Raw genomic sequence first — 21,039 nt, forward strand, 5'->3', positions numbered from 1 at the left:
GGCGAGATGCAAATTTATAATTTTTTATAGAATATCTCTTCTGATCATGGCAATAAATGTCATCCCGTTTAACCAAAGGAGCGTGTGTCGACTTGAAAAATGAGTCATACCTACTACCCAGCTGATTTTCAACTTAGGTCTTCATTTTATTATCTCTCGCATACATTTCGCCAAAGGCATTCCTTTGACAAGATAAATGAAAAATATTGAGGGATATAGGTCTCATTACATCGTATTAAACAATTAGTACTTACATTATACATTTCACAGTACCTATGTATTTCTATTAGCGGAGCCGAAGTAGAGAAAAATTTGAATGCTTACAAGTTTAAAAAACGAATTTATAATTTTTCACTTAATTTTGTTCACGAAACAGTACGTCTAAATTATCGTTTTAAAAACTTTCATCCGAGATTCGTTATTTCCTTAAAGTTATAACTAACATTTTGTAACAATTAAAAAGTTCCTCGACTTTCTAGGTTCTTCAGAGGAGTAGCCACACTGCCCTCTGGGACGTTCACAATAGCGTAACTTGCCGTATATTGACCTATTATGAACCTAATATAACCAATATATAATCCTTCAAACGCAGCACAAAAGACACATCTATCGTGACAAAGATGTCAACGCACTTTTGATTAAGAATTATATACCTTCCCACAGGTTAAACTCGACACAGAATGAGCTCTTCTCCTACATTGAATAAGCTACGTCGAGTTACACCGTTTTAAGTTGTTTAGACCCATAAGACATTCATATTGAGTTTTCTGTCTCTTAGCAACACCAAGTTAAGTCACTGTGAATGAGATCTGACTTATTTATCATTCAGAATTTCAAATCAAGCAGTACCATCAAATTTCCACTCCGGACAGAGACCAGTTTTCTATTTCCGACCTAACATGTACTTGAGATTGGAAATCCAGATCTCGCTATATACGATGTGCTAGAAAACAGAACGAGATTCCTTCATCAATCATTTCCTCCAGAATGCATACGAGGCACCCATTAAAATAGCACCTCGCAGCTAAAGACAACCCACAATATTGCGCGTAGAACTGAGAAGAATTCCAGATCATGAACCACTGAAAAATGAAACCTGTTTTAACGACTCCGCTCTTATCACACAGTCCCACATCCATAAACTGCGGTTGACACGGAAATTTACGAAGCCATTCCATCCGACAAATAGCGAGTGCGCCGTAAATTCTTGCAAGGGACCGACTACTACATAGCTATCAGCCGTACGCACTGTTTCTCCGCCTCGATTGAGACTTCGCATCCAAATACATAAGAGTAGAAATTATAATATATATGACTATAACGAACGACAACTACTACCTCAGGCTTCCGTAAGAAAATGGCGGTTGAAATAAGTTTTGAATAAATGCAGGTTTTATGACTACTAATAAACATTTCCCAAAATAAACTCCATAACTTTATAGTTCAACATTGAAAATAATGCAGTGGGTTGTGAATGAGTGATAAATATGGATGAAAATAATTTATGATAGTTTATAGAAGTGCTCCTTTCCCTTGGGCAACAACCTTGTCGCGGTGGAAAGGCTTGCGCGTTCCTATGACCCCTAGAGCTGCACTGGCGGGATTAATTCTAAATTATTCCCGGTAGGGCCACCCATGCCAGATAGGTCGAAGGGTAGGATCCAGACGAAAGGTAGTCCACGTGATGGTGTCACGTGAAAAACACTGTTGGAATGGAAGTGGGAAACCCTACCAACTATCTCTTCCCTGAAAACATGGAGTACAACCAAATGAGCCTCGGAATCTCATCGCCCGGGACCCGTCTGCAAAGGGCGGGTGTCGGGCACGGCAGCGAGGGGTCGCCAACATGCGAAATCCTTGCAGAGACTTACCATCATCATCAGCAGCAGCAATTAAAAAAAAAGGAGAAAAGAAGACCAAGAAGATGGAGAAGAAGAAGTCGGCTATAAATGTAGGGACGTGGAATGTGAGGACTATGATGAGGGCGGGGAAGTTAGAAAATATCAAAAGGAAAATGGATAAAGGGAGGATAGATATGTTTACATGCCCACTAGCAATCATAGGGAGGAAGAAGTAGATGAGGTGTATGAACAGCTCGAGGAAATAATTAGAGACACACCGGGTAAGAAAAAACTGGTAGTGATGGGGGACTGGAACGCTTCAGTCGGGGAAAAGAGGAATGGAAACGAAATAGGAGAATTTGGATTAGGAATTCGGAACGACAGGGGTGAGAAAGCAGCAGAATTTTGTAGGAGAAACAAGTTATTCATCACAAACACGTGGTTCAATCATCATAAAGGGCGAAGGTACACTTGGAAAAGTCCAGGGGATGTGGGGAGAAATCAAATAGACTACATTATGGTAAGACAGAGGTTTAGGAATAGTGTGAAAAACTCGCGCAGCTTCCCTGCAGCGGATGCGGATTCGGACCACAATCTAGTGCTCATTAAATGCAACGTAAGATTCAAAAGACTAATGAAAGTTAGGAAGGCGAAGAAATGGAACGTAGAAGACCTGAAGGGGAGTATTAGGAGAGAATATCAGGAACTAGTGGACATTAGTATGCGGGACATTGACAGTACTAAGACTGTTGAGGAAAGATGGGATAATATTAAAACGGGAATAGTCAAAGCGGCGGAGAAGTCAATTGATTACGTTGATAGTAGAAGGATAAAGGAGCCGTGGATAACGGAGAACATGATAAGGGAAATGGAGGAGAGGAGGAAGTGGAAGAACGTGGACACAGAACAGGGAAAAATTATGTATAGACAAATTAATAATCGATTACGGCGTGAAACAAAGAGAGCAAGGGAGGCTTGGTGGAAAAGACAGTGTGAGGAAATGGAAAAGTTCCAGAAGGATGGAGAAGTAGGCGCGATGTACGTCAAAGTGAAGTCGCAATCGGGCGGCAAAAGAGGACAAGCCATGTCTAAAATTAAGGCTAAAGATGGGAGAATGCTAACCGAGCGAGAAGAGGTACAGGGTAGATGGAAGGAATACGTGGAGGACCTGTATGATGGAATGAACAGCCCAGAGAGATTGACTCCAGAGGAGGAAAGTGCAGTGGAGGAGGTTAATCTCGGGCCGGAGATATTAGATTCGGAAATAGAGAGAGCACTTCGTGATATGAAGGCTAGGAAAGCAGTAGGCGTGGACAATATACCGTGTGAGCTTCAGAAAAAACTAGGGAAGGAAGGGAAGAAAAGGTTTTTCGAACTAGTGCGCAGGATCTATGAGGAGGGATGTTAGCCGCAGGATTTCGTGAAGACGGTTTTAATTCCGCTTCCAAAAAAGAAGAAAGCTGTGGAATGCGGAGATTATAGGACTATCAGCCTAATATCGTATGCGGCGAAAGTGGTGCTGAGGATATTGAACAGACGAATGGGGGCGAGGGCAAACGAGTATTTGGGCGAAGATCAGTTTGGTTTCAGAAAAGGGAAGTCAACTCGTGATGCAATAGCAACGACGAGGTCCCTCGTGGAGAGGAACCTAGAATATGACCAGGACGTATATGCCTGCTTCGTGGATTTTGAAAAAGCGTTTGATAGGGTGAACTGGGTAAAGTTAATGGATATTCTCAAGAGAATAGGTGTAGACTGGAGGGATAGACGACTGATTTGTAATCTGTATATGGCCCAGACTGCGCAAGTGAGGTTAGCGGACGGAGAATCTGTGTGGGCAAGCATTGGCCGAGGTGTGAGGCAAGTCTGTCCTCTATCGCCGCAGCATCTTTAACGTGTACGCTAAAGAGATGGTAAGGGAAGCGTGGGATGAGTTAGAAGCTGGAATAAAAGTGGGCGGAATGATGTTCAAATCAGTGAGATTCGCGGATGATCAGGCGTTGATTAGCCAGTCAGCTAGGGGGCTTCAGGCTCTAGTGGATGCGTTATATGAGCGTTGCGAGGAGTATGGGATGAGGATTAATCACAAGAAATCTAAGGTAATGAGGTTTTGTAAAGTATCGCGAGCGAGGAATGTGAGACTCAAGATCAAAGTAGGTGGGGAAAAACTTGAACAGGTAGAGCAGTTTAACTATTTGGGCAGCACATTAGAGGAAAACGGACACAGTAGCAAATACATCAGAAAGCGAATTGCACTAGCAAAGGAGGCGTTCATGAACAGGAAGGAGCTTTTGAGAGGATCGTTATGTAAGAGTTTAAAGAAAAGGTTAGTGAAGTGTTTGATTTGGAGTGTAGCTCTCTACGGTGCGGAAACGTGGACTCTGAGGAAAGAAGACGAGAGAAGATTGGAGGCATTCGAGATGTGGGTATGGAGAAGAATGGAGAGGGTGAAATGTACGGAGAGGAAAAGGAGCGACGAAGTGCTGGATATGGTGGGTGAGGAGACGCAGCTTTTAGATGAGATACGGAGGAGACAGAAGGTAGGGATGGAGTTAGTGCTTAGCGGGGAGGGGATGTTGAAAATGGTGTTATGCCCCGTTTACACCACGATCGTCGCGACGTTGATCCGTACGATCGTAACCTCAAAACGTCGTGTAGACGCGCAGAGTTACCATCGTAGGCCTTAGTACCTAACACTGCCGAACTTACGATGGTTAGCGCTAGTGTGCCAAGAAAAAAAGAGATCGAAATGAAGATCGATGCATATACGATTCTTTCGCGCCGTTGCAATCTTGATACAGTAATTGATATTTCATAAATAACTCTAATATATCAAAAATATATGGCAACGATTGAAGACATTATTCAGCAGGCAATGGAAGGACGTTAGGGGAAAGTTTTTTCTGATGTTCTATTTACCAAATGATATCGGATATTCTGTACTATACCAGTTTTATGCATTTCGTTATTTACAGGTTAACCCATAACCATGTATCCTTACATTATAATTCACAGATGATGGAAAATAACAAACATGCACAAAATGTTAACCAATTAAATCATTGTATACAGGATTTCACAATAAAATTCGCCAGAAATAACCATAACATTTAGATGAGGACATGGAGATATCAATACTTGTGCCAAATCAAGCCGAAATCTAAGCCTTTTCTAGTTAAATTATAACAGCAATATGTACTGTCTTTAATGCGTGAATATTCTTGAATGTTTTGACATATTCTCTCGAAGAATCTAGTTTCTTAAAGACTTCACGGACTGTTGTGACTAGTTTTAGTTTTATCTCATCATAGGTGGGAGTTGAAGACATAATTTGCTCTATGGTAATTAAAAACAAGCAGGTGAGGATTTATATAGCTATGACGGGATCCATTAAAAGTTACTAATAAAGGAGATTGGAACAATCTAAATATTAATTGATAATTTTGTAGAGGAATATGCCTTTGTTGGAGGATCCTTGGTCGTGCAAGAGTTTTCAAATTAACTAGGGAAAGAATATATGAAGTGATGTAATCAGACAAAGAGATTAATAAATCGCAATTATTTAATTTGAAAAATTTATTTTGGACACGTTCAATCCGGATGGAGTCGATATTATAATAAAGTGACCAGTTAGCAAAATATTCCAATTTGGAACGTAGCAAGGAGACATATCTACTGTCTTTACCGCACGAATATTGCTAAACTTTGGACAGATTCCCATAAAGAAACCTATATTCTTTAACGTTTTACCGACAGTTCGGTCTAGCTTCATTTTTAGCACATGAAAACATTAATATTCTTTTGCTTCTTAATTTCCAGGATTTCAATTTTCTCACGCAGTGTCGTCGTCAGTTGTTATCCGACACAGTTCCACAACGAGGGCAGCACTGAGTTAAGATGGTAACTTTTAGACGTGTAGACGTGCAGTAGTCGCGATCAACGTCGCGACGATCGTGGTGTAAACGGGGCATTAGAGGGTAGAATGTTAGGGAAACCGGGGAGGGGAAGGAAAAGAATAGGATTTTTAGATGGAAAGAGAGTAGGCCTTACAGAGAATTAAAGAAGGCAGTGCTGGAAGGAAAGGGGAGGCTCCCAAATCACTTCTTGAATACTCCATGAAAACCTACCTTAATCGGTAGAATACTATAATAATAGAAGTGCTGAGATATAATTACGATGCAAGGCCTGGTGATAGTGGAGAAACCGACGTTTTTTAAGCAAAATAACACATTTTCTAATTCAAAGGAGACACAATAATGTATTTATAACAGCGATTTGTGGCAACGGTCGATGCCTGAGAAGCACTAAACAATTTGAAAATTAATTTGTCTCTTAGATAGTGCGCTATATTTTGAATTTGATTTACACGCTTAAATTAGTGCATATCCAAAAAAATGGTACAAAAAGAATTATTATGCATCGCAGAAATTCAATCAAATTTTACAGTTGATTTGACTAATTTTCTTGACCTATATTTTTTTCACTTAACAGATATCTTCCTATTAGAAATACGCTATACGGTACAATTAATGTTTTACGTAAGAAGCGGCAATGTGCCTAAAGAACTGGATCGACATATTGTACATAATTCTCGTAAAGCCTACTGGGTCTGTACATGACCACCTAAATACTCAAGGCCTTCGCACTGAACTTTCTCTTTTCTCTGACGTCACAGGATTGCGGCTGGCGAAAAAACCGGAATCATAGGCACATAGGCGACAGAGCACATGTGAGTAGCGTCAGTTGCGATCCTTGTTGTTGTAGTGTGAGCAAGCGATTTGAGTTTTCAAGCCTTTATTGTGGTGAAGTTATCGATTTGCTGTGTTTAAAAAGTTTTCAGTATAGTAGGCAAGTGTTGTGTACATCAATATAGTTGTAATTACGACGGGAGAGAGATAGTGAGTGTTTTCCAGTTTCCCAAGGAAGGACTGAGAAGGAGGTGGATGAATGCCATCCCAAGGAAGGACTATCAACCTTCAAAGCACTCAAGAGTAAGTATTTATTTTTCCCTATTAAAATTAAGCATAGTAAGGTGAATATTTTCTAATAATTGAATTAAATATTTTATACTAGAGGAGTTAAACGTGAGGTAATTGCTGCCATATCGATACATGCATTCTCTTCTCATAAACTTTTCGGGGTTAAATTCTTTCTGGGCTTGATCTTATATTGTATACATGTGCACCGAATAAATTTATTATATCAACTATGTAGCATCAGGGATTGTACGAATAGAAAGCAGTGAAACGTTTGAGTTAGGAAATGGTCATCTGTTGGTCTCAATTAATTATTGCAGCTTCCTGAACTTATCCTTCGTGAATTCAAAGATTAATTTTTACATTGATCTTCAAAACGATAGTCACATTGTCCATGTCCTATTGCATTTGTTGCTAACTGTTCTATTTGCAAGAGAAGGATTTTAAAAGTTGTGAGTTTTAATAAATTTTAGTCGTTCAAAATCATGGATTAGAATCATTACTATACGCCGAGAAATATTTCCAGCATCATAAAAGTACCGTTGTGATTAAGGTAAGGTTATTTATTTGATCGCATTGATAGGTGTTAATGTATTTTCCATTTATCAACCGATATTTTCCTGAAAAATAGCTGCGAAAGCAATCCGTGAAGTAAGCTGCTACTCTATAAGGCGGGTGTGTAGGTTATTTGTTTGCTTTTTATTTAGTCTTCGCTTCTTTTTTCCTTCATCATATGGATCCTCAAATGTGAATCATCTAACCTTGTCATACACTTCTTTCTTTCAATGGCTTGGAATTATTCGCTCTCTCTCTCCATCTATCAGAATCTACTGTTTCAGCTATGTTTACGTCAATTTCTTGTATCTCAAAGTATAAAAAAGCTTCGGAAATACTATTCATATTAAATTATCATCAAAATTATATAAAATTTCCTTATTCTTGTCCCGTATTCGTAATCCCGTTCATTAGCAAGTGGTTGGCTTTGCGCTATTTACTGATAAAGTTATATTATGTATTAAAGGGTATTTAATCTGTCCACCCACATTCCATTATCATCTCGATCCTGCGTATGATGACTGGTGCTCATTCATTACTAAATGCTACTCCTGAAGAATTGTCAATAGTAATTAAATATGTCATCAAAATACATATCGTGATCAATTTGCTACTAGTTTTTAAATTTTAAATTTGTGGCTTCACATTTTTTTCTTCGCTATCGTGATCCTCAAATGACATCTTGCCATCCACTTTCTTATTTCTATTAGAAATCAAATTCCTCTCATTCACAGATTTTCAGGTTTTAGGATCCCAAAACATTTATCCTTTCACATTACTTAAAATCGTCATTTTTCCTTTGTCCAATTAATGTCTCTCGAATTTGGATGTATGCCCCACATCCACATACTCTTGCATCTTTCACATCTGGCTTCATTTCTGTTTTCTCACATCCGATTTCATTTATTGGGTTTTCTTATCTTTGCCTATATTGGGACTTGTGCTCGTAAAATATGCGCAACAAAGCATATCATCTGAATTTTTTCATTCCAACCTCCATTTTATCAGCAATTTTCTTCCCTCACCAATTAATGTTTTATTTCATTCATTTGTGTGAGTCCTTCGGTGATTGCTCGCCATAGGGTTGCATTGAGCGGCGAATGGTATCAAAATTCCATTTTCTCAAAACCGTCGTTTCCATTGACTTAATTGATGCATGCTCTTTGTACTCCCTATTTTTAAGAAGCTGCATAAATAGTCAAAAATGAGAAAGAGGGTGCTTTTACTTTTTTGGTAGTCATGATGACTGTCTATTGTGACCCCTAGTAACGAGGATGGATACTTGCCGGTCCAATAAGTTAGTAATTTGTTCAGAATATTTACCTTATTTTATGACAGCATCTTGAATCTTTCAATTTATTTCTCTGATATATCCATTGCTCAGCCAGAAAGCTTAGAAATTTGTTATTCTTACAGTGCCCATAAGTGTCAAAAACTAACAAGATAATCTTTTTTCCAGGGTTGCCATTAAGATGAAATCCTTTGGGAGGCACGACAGGAACTTAACTCATTCGATAAAGTGTTAACTCAGGCAGACAAAAACTGATCACATAAACTACTGTTCAAAGATTTGTAAGCTTCTTGATGACATTAAAATAAATGCTAAAAACAATAAAAAATTTAATGACTTTTTTCTACCCAACTGCAATTACTTCATAAGAAGAAAGAGGCACTGAGATACAACTTAGGTGCTGTTAAATCTGATCAATGATTGTTTTCACCCTGATAGATATCAGGCAATTTCCCAAACCCTTCTCGAGTGCTTGTGAATGGGCTGAGTTTAGGGGTATTACTCTGAAAGTTTCACAGACAAGCAAGTGACATTTGGTTTCTTGGTGTCCTCTCTGCTGGTGGTGAGAAATGGAGGTAAATGTTTCACACATTTTTAAATGATTTGGGTAGCAAATGGTCTAGTGTTGTCTGGCTCTGTGGGATGTTAAATCTGATTAATGATTGGTTTCACTCTGATAGATATTCCTAACCCCTTCTAGAGTGCGTCTGAATGTAATGAGTTTAGGGGTTCTTATTCTGAAAATTTCACAAGCCTGTGACTGTTGTGTTCTGTGTATCCTTTAAGTAGAACCTGTTCAATAATTCGTCCGACACTGAACAATGTGATTAAACGAGGTATTTTTTGACACATTTTAAAATCATTAGCGCAGGAAGTAGTCTATATATTATCTCTTTTGGTTTCGTTAAACAGACCTCATTGATTTTCTCCGTCGCGATTCTTCCGTACCCTTAATCAACAGATTTTCATCCGTTTTCGAGGTTGGACAAATTTAAAATGATATTTTAATATCCATAAAAAATCTTACGGTTTCTTAGTGCTAGCCTTGATACCGGGATTAATGCTTTATTTTCCCTTTTCTAATGTTTTTCGTGAACGGTATGGTCATGGATATTAACTTCATAAACAATATCTAGAACTTCATTCTTCTCGTAATTTGGCAAGAATTCCGCTGTCGTCTTCATTCGTAAGTTTTATTTTGGTGAATGACTGTAGCGCTAATAGTGCAGTTGAAGGACTTAAATCACTTCTTTAGTCTTAAGAGCCGTCAGGTACAGAAATATAGTCTTCCAATGCATTCATAATGATCATTGACAATTATTCCGCGCATTGATAATTATTTTGAGGCGAATGTGATATTGGAGGATAACTCAAACAAATCATCCAATAGATAAGTGAAGGCATTGTACCGTGCATTTGCCAAAAGATTCATTCCGTGTTTATTCTTGAAGCGTTTCGCATTGTTTTCCACCGGCGCCTACCCTCCCAGTCCTATGGTACGGGATCAGGGTTCCGTGGTCGTTCTCCGGCCGTCCGTCAGCCCCAAAGCTGTGACGTCACAACTCAGTGCGGAGGCCTTGAGTATCTAGGTGGTCATGGTCTGTACGCCTGAAGTGTGCCTCACGCTTTTCAAAAATTATTTTTGTTCAAGGTCCTAAATTATATAATAAACGAACAAATAAAATTGAAGAGGAACAATTTTATTCAACTGTTCTTAGCATGGCTAAAAACAATGTCAAAGAAATCATCCTTTGAGCGATTCATTTAAAAACCTCTGTATACTCTAAAAATAGTCTTTCTACCCCATAGGGTACCTAAATTTCACATATTTTAAAAAATATTGTATGAATTATTTGTATTTTACGGAGAATAACTTATAACTATGTTCTATATATCATGTAGGCGCAAACGCAAAATCTGATTTTACCTGCTGGTCTTTGCATGTTAAAAAATTCAAGACCTTTCGTAAGACAAGTCGTAAATCCTCATAGTTAGTAGTGCCGGGAGTGTGGGGCCCATTGGTCGCCTTCAATTATACTCACTAATCTGCATTCATATGAATAATACAATATGAGGCACGAATTAAGGAAGCTGACGCATTGGAAATCGCCTTTCTGAAGCATACTTATATACTTCTAGGATACTAGGGCGCATCGTAAATCCAGTGGCTGAAATCGGTATTTACTAACATATTTCACACAGTTAACACTTCAAGACGTTGTCCTACCCAAAATTCCGGATGTAGATCTGTTCTTCCAGTATATAACTGATAACTTCAGGATTAACTTTGTGAAACCTCTCCAGGTTGGAAATAAAGGAGTAAAACTTTGTCAGATTCTCTATTATAACGTAGTTACATCTTCAGGTTACACCAGTAGTTACATGTAGTTACCTGTAGTACACGAAGTTAAATCTTTAGGTTACAGGTGTAACCTGAAGATGTAACTACGTTACGAAACCCGGGTCGTACCCATATTAATATAATAGTGAACCTGACAAATTTCTTCTCTGTTCTTTCAGGCTTAATATGGTGGAATTCTCACACAATCGTAAATTTAAACGTAACAGGAAATTTTCCAGAATCAGACCTGAAGAAAATGTAAAACGTAATTAAATCGCTCACGAAGAGAGATTGAAGTATTCGTGGAAAATTGCCAGAAAATTTCTATTCACTAAACATAAGCGATTTGGGCCCTAACCTACGATTTTGGACGCAGTTTCGAAATGCCGCACACCATAAAAACAGGCAGACATCGAATCGCAAAGGTTTGACTTATAACAAATCGTCTTCTTTGATTCCGTTCGTTCCGACGGTGCTCCCAGATTTGGTGAAGGAATGAGGAAGTGTCGCACAACCAACATCACACATCGGACAGATAGATGGCGGAGGTGAGCATTCGCTCGTATTTTAGGATCGCCGTCGTCGTCGGAGAGAGAGAGAGTAAAAGAGAGAGAGAATGGGGGAGGGATACATCGCCAGGCGTTCATTCTCCACCGCATCATTTTTCATCGTCGCGGAGCAACCGAGTCGCACAATCGCCGCTCACCTGCCAACCGGCCAATGATCGGTCCCTAATGGCGGAAGGAGGACGTGTAGAGAGTGTCATGTAGGTAAAGCGGAGTGCAGCAGTGGGACGTGAATGAGCAGACCGCCAAGTGACCAGGAGGAGGGCGACCTCTGCTGCACTGGCAGAAAAAGTGGAAGGAAAATATCACGGAACAAAATATAAAATAACGGCAGGCGAGCGGCAAACGGAATCGATTTGCGCAATACATCGTAGATTTACCCCTTCGCCTATGCGTACATAATTTTCAACACACAAAAATAACAACTTTTTCCGCATCATTCAAAAATATTTCAACGAAGGGGAGTGTGATAGTTTCAAAATTGGGGCATTTCAATTTTTAAATAGTTTAAATATTAATAACTTTCTGAATTATAGTAAAACTCATATAGTATCCATTACTGCTGATCGATATTCCATAAAAATTTCCAAAAGTCGAGATTCGACAGATTTCGTTTTCCCATAGAAATCCCAATTAATACACGGGTTGATCGCGAATCCAATGAATAAAATTAATACCAAACTCATTCTTAATGGAAATTAAACATGCATCGTTGTTGCTGGGTGATCCAATAATGCGGTCCGTTATTTTACCGCATCCAAACCTCTATTTAAAGATGCAAATCTATCTTTAAAAGCTTTGGAAACGCTTCAATCTCCAAATGCGACCCATCTGCATCTACATTGCGTTACATTTTTGACGACAATAATTGTCTCACTGTCATAGTAAGCAACCTGCGCATAAAAATAATTTAAGATCCTCAAATCAAAAGACTGGAAGGTAATTACAGCGAAACTCATAATCCATCAGAAAAGCATGCATAAATGTATCCACCTCCGGTTTCAACATTTCGATGACTACCAATCGTCCCTAAAAGCCAAAAACATCACGACCACCGGGATAAAGCACGCATTCAGGCGAATTCGGCAACCTTGGGGTTGTAGCAGAGAGGCCCTTCACTTGAATCAATAAAGATCACTCCCAGTTAAGCAGACTGCACCAAGAGCCAGTCTCCGCAGGCAATTTGGCAACTAGCCAGCCAGGAAACCAAAGGGCCCCGGTTCGAATACCGGCTAAAAGGCAGACAGACTGTCCCCATCATGGAGCCAAAGATTGTAAAAGTCAACATATGGAATCGTAGCCTCGTCAGCCGTAAAACCATGACAGAATAATAAAGAGTTGTAGACGGCATTTTTGTTGAGTTTTTTAAACTTAAAACTGTAGGAAAATGGTTAATTGAACCGACCAAACACGAATGCGGAGTTTTACGTCTCAAAATAGATCATTACAGTGCATTCGAAATTAATGTCGGCTGGCGTAGTTAAAAATACAACTTTGCAGAGTAAAAATATATTGATTTTGATTTTATCAATGTAAAATTATCAAATTTAGCAATCTCCGAACAAGGGTCATTTGAATTCCGTTGAATTGAAGTTTATCGGCAGTATTCACGATAAAGTTTTCCGTCTCTATAGAGCCGTTGTTGTTAATCCGGGTTTTCCACAAGGTCAATGACAAAATGGCTTCCAACATCAAGAAAACCGAGTCGGTTTATATTCTTGGGTTTGAAGTACACATATACCACACATTTCCAACAATAGACTTCTCCACCATCGAATTTCCACAGTTTCTTTTGTAAATTGAGGCCTAAACAGTCAATTAATAGCTAAATAATAGCTTGTTTCCTGTCTTCGTAATCAGCAGAAAGCGCCCATAACATCGCTTTCATTTCACTCCACGCTGATTCGACGATATTTCCTCAGCGTGCTCAAATTATTCGCCACACAGGCGAGAGAAAAGGAATTAAGAGTCAAGTTCACGGAGTGAGGACAAACTCAAAAATCGATCGATTGATTGATTGATGAAGAAAATCCACGTCGAAGAAAGCGACACATGAGGACGAGAAGAGAACACGGAACGACAGAGGAGTGAGAACGCGGCGGAGAGCATCTCATTAAATAAAGCCGCTTCCATCCACTTTGTATCATCAGGGGATATTTCGGGAGCTAATTGGATAAGCGCTGTCAAGACATGAAAAACACACACATCCATCACTATCCACCGTCGATCAGTTCGTCGGATAGACTCAGAAACGGAAGGGGACAATGAATGAAAACTCCTTCATCGCGTCTATTCCGTGTAGGTCCCTCCTTGTCCCTTTTATTCCTGTCTCAGCCACCCTGAAGGAGGCTTGTCCGATGGGCGATTGCAATTCGGCGGATAAAAATAATCGATCAGTTCAGACGAGGCAGATTGATTCACGTAGGCCACTAACAATCGGACAAAAGTTATCGATCGGTCGTTGTACTGAACTCTAAACAATGATGCAGGTGTTTTTATTTGACGCATGTGTTTTTATGACCGGAATCACTTTTGTATATGTTTAGTTTGTTTTCTGTTTTTGAGTTCATTTGTTGTTTGTTTTATTTGTCTGTGAGCATGTTTGTTTTTGTTTTGATTTTTTTTGCTGATTTGATGCTATGGTGATGAGAGATAAATAAGAGATTGTTAAGAGGAGAGCCATCTTGAAGTGGATGTGCAATAAGATTAAGAATAAAATACAGTGTGTCAAGTGATATTTTCCTTGGGTTTGATCGCTGTGTTAGTGATCGATTAGTTAACAATTGAACGCTAGTCGCTAAGCACCGCAATGCACCATGGAAGCAGTTGAAGCCAGGCTGAAGTCCATCCGGGCCCACCAAACATTATCCGACTGCCATGTAGTTAAAAAGGGAAATTTCGATTCAATAAAAGATCATTTGGAGATGAAAAACTGTTGTCGGGGATCTAATAATAAGTTATTTATCTCCCGAGTCACAATCTTATCCGAATATTAAGGGCTAAGAAAGAATTTAAATTTGTCGCGATTTCTCATGCATCGAAATGGCGCTCAATTTTACAGTTATTTCTCCAGATGCGCAAATGTCTTGACTTCACCTGTCGAGGGGTAGGAGCATTCCATTTTAGCATTTCAGTTCGTGGGCCCCGTTTATTATTATCTTGATCATAAACAATTAGTAGCCCGCGTCGAACAATTTATCGACCATTTTTCAATCGGTAAAGTATTGAAAATGAACAGAACAACGATAACCAATTAGAGAATAGGAAGACGTTTTTGTGCGTCTGATAAGGAAATCCGGCTGCGACGAAGTGGTTGCTCTCTGCTGCTCCCGAAAATCAACAGAGTAAACAGATTCCTACCCTTGAAGAGACATTGCAGAATTGACAAATTCGAATTACAATGACAGTAAGGTGGCCATCGAAATAAATAAAGCCATCGAAGCTAATAATCATAAACTTGGGCCATCAACTCATACGCTATTTTTCAAAAATTGAAGCCATAAATACAATACGTTCAAAATTACCAAGCCTGATATATAAGACCACGAATATTACAAGATTGGAGGATTACAGTCAACCTCCAAATGTGTTGTCACCAACCGCGCCCTTGAATAGGTTTACCAAAGTCGCCACTGGCGTCGCAGATCCGACACAGCGATCCGAAGTACGCTATAATTAGAACTGCAGACTGAAATTTATGTGGGCGGTGATATAATCTATCATATCACAACCTAAGATGCTATTCCCCACGGTTATAAACAATGAAGGGTAAATATTGAGAGCAAATGGATCGCTATACACCCAGCGCCGCACTGCGGGCACTTTTGAAAACCGATTGAAAAGCGCGCAAAGTGGCGAGGATAGAAATCAAGGCAAACGCGACTAACTGTCGTCTCCTCCAGAGTCCTCTGAATGGCAGTTCTCTGCACTACTCTCTCATAGGGTCGAGTCGTTCCACACACTTCCACTATGGGAATTGAGAAATCCGCCATCTTTGTTCTTCCGTCTATGAAGTCTTATGGGGGAAAGTGAGATAGACCCAATATTTCATAAATACGTGATTCCTGTCGCATTTTCGGTAATTACAAATTATAATATATTCAGTCTAGATGTAGAAGGAACATTTTACTAACAATTTGTAAATTTTAAATCATGAAAAATAACAAATACATGCACTTCAGTCAAGTTTTGATTCTTTTCACGGGACGTTTTTCCGGACATGATACTCACACATTTAAGTGCGAAACAGGGTAAATCTATTCCGAAACTACTATTATTACTCTCATGGCTTCCATATAGCGATGCGTTCTCGTCGTTAACTATGTAGTGTATTATCAACAATCCAGAGGACTGTGGTCTCCTCTACGCATGTAATCCCCCGATGGCAGAAAGGATGAAGATGAGGAAAATCAAGAAACAAATGAATGGGAGAGTGCGCAGCTGTTATTCCGCCGCCAAGACGCCGCCAGCGGCACCAATCCTTGCTCTCCCACACCACCCAAGCCCCCCCACTACCTCCCTCCCCAACCATCCCCCCCCCCCCCCGGGTCGATATAGCAAACGACCTGCCCCACGCGATTGGAATGTGGCGATGAAAACCAACACAGCAAAGAGACGTGAGAGAGAGAAGACTTTCTTCTCTAGTAACATAATGTGAAACATAAATTCACTTCACAGGATTATCCCTCCATAATAGGAGTATTTGGGCCAAAAACTGGCAAAAAGTACTTGCCACCCAGAAATGGTGATCTAAGACGCGAAATCGGTTGCGCTGTCCTTAAAATTTGACTGTAAAGTAAACAAGCCTAAAAAAATAAATTGAAGCAAAAAACTTTGGTCCTCTACGGTTAATGAACTTTACTTGAAAATAATACCGGCTGTTACGAACGATTTCGCCTAAGTTTCTTCCACGAGTTTATTGTGGGATGAAAATCCGATGCAAAGTCATTGTTTATAGTTTTCAATATCCATTCACCTACTTCGCTAGCCTACAAGGATGTATAAATTGCTAATATTACATCACGAGAACGAAACAAGATTCGCACTTGTTATCTCGGGAAAAGTTAGCTCCAGTGAATGGGAAATGAAATTAGTTGATATATTGGTCAATAGAACTATTGCGTACTGCTAATTTATCTTTATAAGATTTATTAAAAAACAATACCATTTTTCCGCAAATTAACATCAAGCAACATTATTTACTTCTTCGCTTAGATATAGAAACTAAGCAATTAATCAACACCAATAATTAGCGGCTACTCATATAAACCGCCTGCAGTCAACGGAAAACGTCATACTCGAATAATAACATGATCCCCGGGGTTCTCGATCAAAAATCAGACCAACCGCGACTTAATACCCACTAATAAACCATCAAGTATCGAGAGCTATTAAAAACCCTTTCATAGAACGGAAAATGTATTGTTAACCTCCCTTTTGCTATTATTCCCCTCCTGAAAACCTAAATCACAGAGAGTCGATAACTTCCCTCAACGCATTCCACTTCCACAAGAGACAAAATAAAGAGAATAAAAATTGCGAGAAAGCAATTCTAACCGACACGCCCAGTAAACAGTCTCCTTGCTTGGAACTTGAGAACCACAAAATCAAAGAAATCCAGGTTGAGTGAGTGCACAGCATTACGATCAGATAGCACCCTTGACGGCGTTCGAAAAGAAACTCAAAACAAAAAAAATTCAATTGCCACGTTCGGGAAGGGCAATACGGAAACGGAAAAACAAACTTCGCGCATGTGTTTACCCCACGAGAGATCCCGAGCAATGGTGACCAGTTAGTATTTTACGATTCGATGACTCGGCATAGTAGTAACTCTGCATTCGATACTTTCCCGTTATCGCTGTCACTTCTTCTTGAAGATACATACTTTTCTCTAAAATTAATCACTTCATATACTCATAAACTTTTCAAGCTTCAATTCTAACACCCAAGTAATGTACCATTCATTTATGGCAGCGAAATCCTTTTCTAATTCCAATCTATCGAAATGGCCATCAATTTGTATGCTCACAACTACATCACCTGCGAAGAGGCGGATTTTACTCGCGACCGCGGTGGCAACGTGGTTTATGCAAAGAAGGAATAAAGGACGACCTATAACACTTCCTTGGGGTACACCTGAGGTAACTTGTATAGCATCCGAGCTAACTTCTTCCAAAACAACCCTATGTTAGCGATCGTTTACGATACCCGTGATCTGAACCTATTACTTGCTTATCTATATCGTATGCTTTCGACTTTTGAATGCGGAATCGAATGCCTTTCTGAAGTTTAACAATATAGCGTCACCTCGACAATGTCCGTCACTCGCGACTACGATACCGTGAACAAAGAGAGCTGGGTTTCACAAGACCTAATTTTTCTAAATCCACGATGTCCTTTTGCTGACAGATTTTTTCTATCTACATGACCCATTATCGAAATGATCATAATACGCTCGAAGATTTTAAAATAAATGTAAATAAAAACATTCATCCCCAAGTCCATCCGTGTGGATTTGTGCAGTTTAGGAATACTAGGGCTTAGACTGATTGAGAAAGCGAGAACTCAATTCGAGAGACATGGATGGCGACGTAATCTGCAGTAAAATCGCATGATAGGAGATTATTATTATATTAGTCCGTACGGAATTTCGTTCAAGTATAGCGGGATGATGGATAATTGTAGCTGCACCTAAATTTAACTAAATGCATATTGAGGAGAAACACAAATCCTCTGCTAAACACCCTGCATTACAGTTTCATGCAGATGTAGATTATACCTTTACAAAGACACGCGTTTGGAATTTCACGAGCCTCTATAGTTGTATTGATGTGCATTTATACATCGTTTGAAATACATTATTTGCATAAACGCAAAGTAACAAAACCCCTTACTTTAACTTCAAAATTACTATACCCCGATTAAGAAGTTATAGAACCTTCGGGATGTCCAATTTCTCAGCCTGTGTTTAACAAGCGTAAATAATACTGAGGGTTGGTCCACGCAATAATTTCTGGAATGAATTTCTAAATATTCCTTTGCAAGTCAACAGATCCAACCGCTCAAAAAACATCAGTAGCTCAAAACCCTCACTCACCAAGCCACATTACAAGATGGGTAATATTATAACGCCATTAAGACTCCTTCGTCACCGACAAAATTCAAATATAGACACTGGCAGTCGCTCACAATGCTAATAGATCACCCTCACCAATAAAACGAATAAAATAATAATGCCTTATCATTAACACGTTGATATGCGACGATCGTCCTCCGCCCTCCTCGGGTGGCCCAGCTATCTCCAACGAACTCTTCCAGCACCAGCAGGCCCCATCATCGACGAAGTAAGAGGAATTCACTCCGAAGAAGATGTAGAAATAATTTCACACGCCGATAGCACTCCTTATTTACAAATTAACTCCGAATCCAGCATTTATAAGACTTGGAAAAGGCACTACACGTGGAAGAACGGCAACTGCACGCCCAAGGCAACTGAGATATTGGCGACCGCGAAGACAACTGAGGAGGCCGCGCCATTGGGGCCCAATAGAAAGAAAACATTTTAAAAATGTCGTTAGAGAGGGTTGAAGACAACGGACTCATCCCACCCCTCCGCATCAACCCCCACCTCCTCCGTCATCACGGTGTGACAGTGGAAGGGGGAGTAGAGTTACCTTGGCAGCCACATTTTACTCCATGGAAGAAGGGTCCGACCCCTAGCTTCACATATGACGTAAACATCGGACGCGATTTACTCGGTTTTAAAACCTCTCAGCACGGCGGCGATGAGTGAAACCATTTATTCTCAATATTTTCCATGCATGAGTCTTTCCTTCCACGGGGAATTTTTTTTATTTCCTACCGGTTTATTAGGTTAACATGGAGTGTTTTGAGAGTTAGCTCAGGTTGGACTTCCCTCATCAGTTCACAACACAAACGTACTCCATTTCATTATATAAATAAACCCAGTTCTCTTCCTTCCTTACTCCCTCTCTCTCTCTCGCTTACCTACCTTACCTTTCTTCTTACATTAGTATTATTGTAACACCCCCTCCCTGCTGAGCAACCGCTCCTGATGATATTATTAGGAATGTAAATATCGGTTGATTACGGCTTATTCCCCGCAAAATTCGGAACGCTCTACCTTCAGAGCCGCAGGTGGCGACTTTTTGGTTAAAAGCGTGGTAAGTAAAGAGTTATTTAGAAGTCAAATAGGAAGAAACTCTATCGAAATATTCGTGTTTTTGAACATATATTTTATCACGTGGCGTAACCTACGGGTCTCACTAAAAGAAAAAGAAAGTAGCTAGAAAAGAACGGAAATAGGATATTATTACATTCACATCCCTATCAACCCGATGTAATCTAAGTGCCTGATAGCAGTAACGTAGATTACGAGCATTTAAATAAATCGCAGGGGGAAATTAATATTTGCATTCGACGCGACGCCTGCAAAGCCTTTTTTCAAACGGTACACGAAATTTCACATCATTTAGCAGCATATGTTATCAATCGAACGAGCACACATTCTAGAATTAAAACAAGGGGGTATTTCTTCGCTTTTATGCATTTGCACATGCGCTCACACAGTTCTCGGATTTTTACGCGATGCATTTTGCAATGCACTTTCGTATCTTCATTTGGTCGTGCAGTAAGGTGCATCGTGTAAAATGGGGTGAATATTTGAGAGTGCGATAAATTCAACGATGTGAACACAAATAATATGGGAAATAAGATTGGAGAAGGGAGAGGTTCAAAAATTCATTTTTCTCCGATTATGATGTTTAACAACAACGGAGTTCTCCGCTGCTTGAAACCATATCTTCCTTCAGGCACCTCAGTTGATTCCTTCACCAAAATTACCGGACAATAAACCAATCCGCAGGAGTGCCAACCAGCCGATGTTTATGCAGATTTCAAGCATACGCCTAGCTTAAAGGACTGGTCACGCGGTACATTAACACGTACAAGTTAATGTACGTTTGCGTGAATGATTTTGGTGAACCGGGACGGAACATGTTCGAATGCATGAACAAAATTAGACCAGGTTCTATTTTCCGTTCATGCATTCGCACAAGTTGGGTGGTTACACGGTGCATTTTCGTGAGCATTCACGTGTTCATACATTTATACATTAACCCGTACGTGTTAATGTATCGTGTAACCAGGCCTTAAGGTTTCATTTTTTATTTCTTGCGTGGCTGGTGACACCTTGCACGGATCAATGGTGAGAGCTCACCCCACACACTGCAGTTTTATAGCGTTTTTTCGATCACTACGAAGACTCATTAGGAGCGTACCGCATGGCGCATTTTGGTGTTTACTCATTCCCTGCCAAAGACCCTTGGGGTGGCTCGTAGGGTATTGAGCAGGAGTGGATGTAGCTTGTGATTCATGTAGATCTGAGCCTTAAATACCGCGGTATGTAGCAGTGAGAGCGGAGGTACATTCTTATTAAATCCTGCCCCAA

The 21,039-nt window shown here is 39.8% G+C and overlaps 1 long non-coding RNA gene across 1 annotated transcript; it reads left to right on the top strand.

The window, feature by feature from the left end:
- Window positions 1-6,463: 6,463 nt before the first annotated feature.
- Window positions 6,464-8,991, top strand: LOC124159645. The gene is made up of 2 exons (XR_006864999.1): window positions 6,464-6,832; window positions 8,832-8,991. It is a non-coding gene; the product is annotated as an uncharacterized LOC124159645 (long non-coding RNA).
- The last annotated feature ends 12,048 nt before the right edge of the window (window positions 8,992-21,039 follow it).

This window comes from Ischnura elegans, chromosome 5 (genome assembly GCF_921293095.1).
Source record: "Ischnura elegans chromosome 5, ioIscEleg1.1, whole genome shotgun sequence".
Classification (NCBI taxonomy): Eukaryota; Metazoa; Arthropoda; class Insecta; order Odonata; family Coenagrionidae; genus Ischnura; species Ischnura elegans.